Here is a 5539-nt window from a genome sequence, read left to right on the forward strand (position 1 = left end):
TGCTGACGTCATCAAAATAAAAAAACATTTATATCTCGTGAAAGAAACATTGTATAACAACCAAACTTGGTAGATGTCATGTATGTGTCAAGGGGGGTGCCAAGATATGGTCACGTCATTGTGGCGTCATCGATGACGTCACTAGAAGCAAAATATGTTGACGTCATCAAAATAAAAAATATTACGAAGGAAACATCGTATGGCAACCAAATTCGGTAGGTGTCAAGGGGGGTGCTCCAATATAGTCGCGTGATTGTGACTTCATTAATGTAGAAAACATTCATATCTCGTGAAAGAAACTTTGTATAACAACCAAACTTGATAGGTGTCATGTATGTGTCAAGGGCTGTGCGAAGATATGGTCACGTGATGCGTGACGTAATCGATGACGTCACTAAAAGTAAAACTAGACGCTGCACCATAGCCTTAACTCGGGCTACAAAAGGAATTACCGAAAAATGCAGTCTGCATTTTGTACCTGATGGTGAGCTGTTTTCTCGGGGGCTCGTACACTTTGCCCCGTGCAAACTGCGCCAGCATCAGCCAGCATTGCTGGCGAATTTCCGCTTTACTGACTATAGGACAAAGGAAATGTCAAAATGGGAAATTGACTTTCTGACATTTCCTTTGTCTTGTGGTCAGTCGAGCAAGAATTCGCCAGTTTGCACAGGGTTTTACGCCGTAATACGGTGCTAGACATACTGAAGGTAGAGTGGTTAAAAACCCCTGATATATTAGTTTATTAAGTACTAAAACAATGTAATCTCTTTGTTCACTTTTGTTCTGGCTTGACTATTACACTTTAACAATTAAATTTTGTTGCACGGGATTTAAAAAAAAACTCTATGGGATTTAGCATAGCGAGACAGGCATTTTTGTAATAAATTTGACTCTTTATTGGGATAAGACACGCTCGCTAGCCAGCGATTAACGAGCGATAAAATACTTGAGACACTGTTCAAAACTGCATACAAAACAATTAACACAAAACTTATCCAAACTGATCTTCGCTGTTATTGTTTCTCTTCTTCCGATGGACACATGTGAATCCGAAAGAAGTTGCTAGAACTAAGAAATATTTGCACTACGAGCTGTAGAGAAAGAAGGCCGAGGCGCTTCATCAAATATCTGGTTATAAAACATGCTAGACAGTCCTTGAAACAACCCTGGCCAACATATACGGTTATACTAGAAGTTCTCGGGGAGAAGATAAGTGTTCGAGCTCATAGATTGACTGGTCATTTAATTGCAAGGGTTAAATCTAAATTCTTTTAGATTTGTGTTGTGCACATTTTCCATACGCCAGATTTATGCAAGAGTCCCTTTGTTTGCAATCACTAACCCTTTGTTTGCAATTACTAACCCTTTGTTTGCAATCACTAACCCTTTGTTTGCAATCACTAACCCTTTGTTTGCAATCACTAACGCTTTGTTTGCAATCACTAACCCTTTGTTTGCAATCACTAACCCTTTGTTTGCAATCACTAACCCTGTGTTTGCAATCACTAACCCTTTGTTTGCAATCACTAACCCTTTGTTTGCAATCACTAACCCTTTGTTTGCAATCACTAACCCTTTGTTTCATGGTTTCTCTGTTTGTTTTATAAGAGATAAGGAACAAAAACAAATTGCTTGTAGTCTTATTTTATTAAACAAAAGAAATTATTAATTGAAGGCATTGTCTGTCTAAAAGGTAAAGGTGAAGTCTGATAACCATAACAGACAATCTGGACGGTATGTGCAGTCATAGATATTATGGAAAATAAGTATATCTTAAAAAAAAGACTACTTTTTGTGGTAGAGTGGAAGTGGCACAAACAGTGTGCCCACCCCGAGCTGCATGCCTGTACATACCCAGTAAGCTATTCTATTTGGGTCTAAGTGGTGGCAATGAAAATAGCTACTGAAATGATTACTGCTCATGTGTTAACATATAGTGTACTAAACAGAATTTATGATCTCTTGCTTCTCCCTAACAATAGCTTCTGCATGTAAGTACACTGCAGTATTCACTGGAGCCTACTGATTTATAAAGAATCTCTGTGTCACCTCCGTGGCTGTGTTTTCCTAAGTTAAATTCAATCAATTTTGTTTTATTTCTTGGGCAATGATTTGCAGTCATAGTCTTTCTGTACTGGACATTGCTGTGAAAAAATAGACTCAAAATATAAAATACTGCAAAGCCAGTATCGAATAAAAGTACAATTTAATGTCTGATATGAGAAGCGGGGAAAAGAAATGAGACTATTCAGAGTGATTTTACATTTCCCTATATACACTACTCTCATCAAATAACACAGAGATCTTTGAACTTTGAACTTTGATTTATTACTCCTATAGGTAGCTTTCGCTAATACTAGGAGACCGATTCCTCGGTAAGTAAGCACTGTCACTGGGGGTGGTCACTGCCAGAGGGTTTATTGCGTCCCCAGTGGTTCTTTTACGTCCCTTCGGTTCAGGTTAATGTAGTGCAGCTTGAAGAGACGGGACCTCCGGTTTAGTGTCCTTATCCGAGAAGACTGGAAACACGGGAGAATAACTTCAACTCACTTGTGACAAATTCGATTCAAGGCAGGAACCCGGAAAAAATCCCCAGTTTGAGCCAGGATTCGAACCTGGGCCACAGCGGTGAGAGGCCGACGCGCTAACACACTAGGCCACCCGTGCTTCCATCTACTGAATCTTCATATATTTACCCGTAATTTTAGGAATTTGATTGGTCTGTCTTCCCTTAATAAAGTTATTTCGCTCAGTTGCTTTAATAAACAAAGCCTTACAGTACTATCCTCAGGCAATGGGATTTGGGCAGTTTTAATACCTTTCGCTTTGCCCTTAGGTGAGGGGCTAGTTTGATTATCCGCTTCAAGTTAATCGGTTCTTTTAGCTCTTTTATCATCAAATGACAAACTTCAAAAGTCATGACAAAGAAACCCCGTAAAATATCGGATCATAAGTCGTCATACTTACCAAATGATTATTTGATTTCGCCATCGTATTCGCGGTATAAATCGAAGAAGAAGCTTTCAACATTATCGTAAACACAGGGCACGTGCGAAAAGTCATGACCGCTTTTGTATTGCCTTGTATCGCTGACTGCAAAAGGGCGCCCAAATCTTGGTACAGACAGACAGACACCGTCCAAATCGAAGCTGGAGAGGCAACGCATGTAGACTACTAATTGCGCATCGGGGGAGGGGACGGGAAATCTTTTAGTGTGGGTATGGCAGACGGCGTCTACAAATGAAAAGAGTCTTCCACAAAAGCCGCCTGGCTTTCAGGCAGAGTATACCGCAGACCTCTGAGCATCGCAGGCTTACACGTTTTCGACATGGATAGATTATATAAAACTTATAGAAAAGGTAAACCTAGACTCGTGCTACCACAGGTAGCCCGAGTAACTACCCTGACGTCGAAACATCGAATGACAGCTAAACTTGTTATGTGTGTGTTATGTGGGGGGAAGGGGCTTTAACAAATTGGAAGCGTGATTTGTGAAATCGTGGAAATCGTCAAAAAACAGAAATATAATAATAATATTCAAAATTTCTTAAATTATTAAGCGAGAATGAAGCAAAGATTTGGTCGTTTGGAGCTTCGCTTTTAGGCAATGCCTAAATCTAAATATTAGGGATTCACTACCTAATTACACGTCATTTTCGCGACGTCAAAATTCGCGATTTTGAGATGGCGATATTTCGCGACACTTTATTTTAGCGATTATCCTATTTCTGTAAAAACCAGATCATGTTTTTCGCGATTTCGGAATAATAAAATCAAGCGAAACAAGTGTAAAATGTGCTGTAATCATCAATGAAACAGAAAGATGCGTGGGCTTAATTTAGTTTCATAAAAATCTATAAATGCAAGTCCAACTCAACCCCTAACCGTAATATATGTACATTAAATTACTAAATAGACAAGGTGTTTCCATAAACCTATTAAACGGCCAATATTCCTCTAAAGGCTTCTTGTGTACTCATTTATTTTCGCGCATCCTAATTTTCGCGACACTTAACTTTCGCGTCACTTTATTTTCGCGAATCTTTTAAAATCGCGAAATTAAAGTGACAAGAAAATTAAGTGTAATAAGGTATATTAAACTTTAAAAACAAAAATCACGAAAGACCGCAATACTTATTTCAGATACTTACAATCACTGTAAGTATTTATACAACATTCTTTAACTAGTTAGCAGCTTAGTTCATAGTTTTCAAAAAAGAAATAACTCATGAAATCAACTTGAGTAAATATACAGTTTAGCTACGATGTCTAGCCGTGAAACGTTGTTGCTTTCTCAAATCATGCGAACAAATTATGCTAAACACATCTTAAAAGTCCCAGAGTCAAGTTCTTGAGCATATCCCTAGCTAACATGACGATTTTTCACAATTCCCATGCATTTAAAAGATTTAGCTTGTCAAAAGCGAAAACGGCTCGGTTTCCCCAACGCGAACAGCCCAATCTATATCATCATTATTATCAAACCCCTCTCAGAAGACCCAAAATCAGGTATTTAAATAAGCCTATAGAGCATATCCTAATCCAGCTTTGCTTTTCGGCGACATATCCCAAGACACGATTCGATTCTGACTCCATTGATCTTCCTCAGGTCGTGTATGTTAGCCTCCCTCGCAGGCGTTTTCAAAACCTCGTCCCTAGGGTCTTCTGGGTAATTTTCAATATGGCGTTTGGTGGCGATATTGAAAATTACCCACAAGACCTATTGAACGAGGTTGCATTAAATGTTATGTTAATGCAACATGGACAAGTTGCTTTATTTCGATACTCAAATGGTGTCTTTAATAATTTTTGTCCAATGACCTTTGAAATTTTCTGATTTAGACTGTTTTCTACGCGGGTACCCTGTGGTATTTGGAATACAGAAAAATTGGAAAAAACAGATATGAGGGGCAATTTGCTTTGTTTCGATATCCAAACTTGAATTTTTATCAATTTTCACCAATTGTCTTTTAAATGTACTACTGATTGAGACGTGCATTTTATTATTTTTCCGTTTTAAAGACGCGGGTACACCGTGGTTTTGCACCGAAATGGAAAAATCACATATTAAAGGATGTTCCACCAAAGGGATTTTTGGGATTTTATAGTATGTTAACTAGGTTGTATCACTTGTTCAAAATCCGCTGAGAGAAATTCTATTGCAATTAGTCCCACCTGAAACCACAGATTGACTGGACTAAAGCCTTTCCACCCATTCAAGCCCCTGGGATCCGTGTTTGAGATGTCATTAGAGAAAATAAGGGGTATACTTAAACGCCATGATTTTTAATAGTATAAAATATTACATTTGTCATCCCCTGTAATGGGTATTTACATTAGTTGATTTTATATTAAAAAAAAAATAATAATAAAAAAAAATACACGATAATTTTTATGGCGTTTTCAGTCAGCCAGAGGTAAGCAGGCAAAAACAAAATTATATTGAATATTGTAAAACAGCTTGTATTGCCTACGTATTATATGAACTGTGGCTGCCACCACAATTAGTTTTTATTGCGGTATTTATTTCAAATTTTTG

The 5539-nt window shown here is 38.0% G+C and overlaps 1 long non-coding RNA gene across 1 annotated transcript; it reads right to left on the reverse strand.

The window, feature by feature from the left end:
- Window positions 1-1888: 1888 nt before the first annotated feature.
- Window positions 1889-3256, reverse strand: LOC125572245. The gene is made up of 2 exons (XR_007313694.1): window positions 2968-3256; window positions 1889-2144 (listed from the first exon to the last, which is right to left on the reverse strand). It is a non-coding gene; the product is annotated as an uncharacterized LOC125572245 (long non-coding RNA).
- Window positions 3257-5539: the final 2283 nt, after the last annotated feature.

This window comes from Nematostella vectensis, chromosome 9 (genome assembly GCF_932526225.1).
Source record: "Nematostella vectensis chromosome 9, jaNemVect1.1, whole genome shotgun sequence".
Taxonomy (NCBI): Eukaryota; Metazoa; Cnidaria; class Anthozoa; order Actiniaria; family Edwardsiidae; genus Nematostella; species Nematostella vectensis.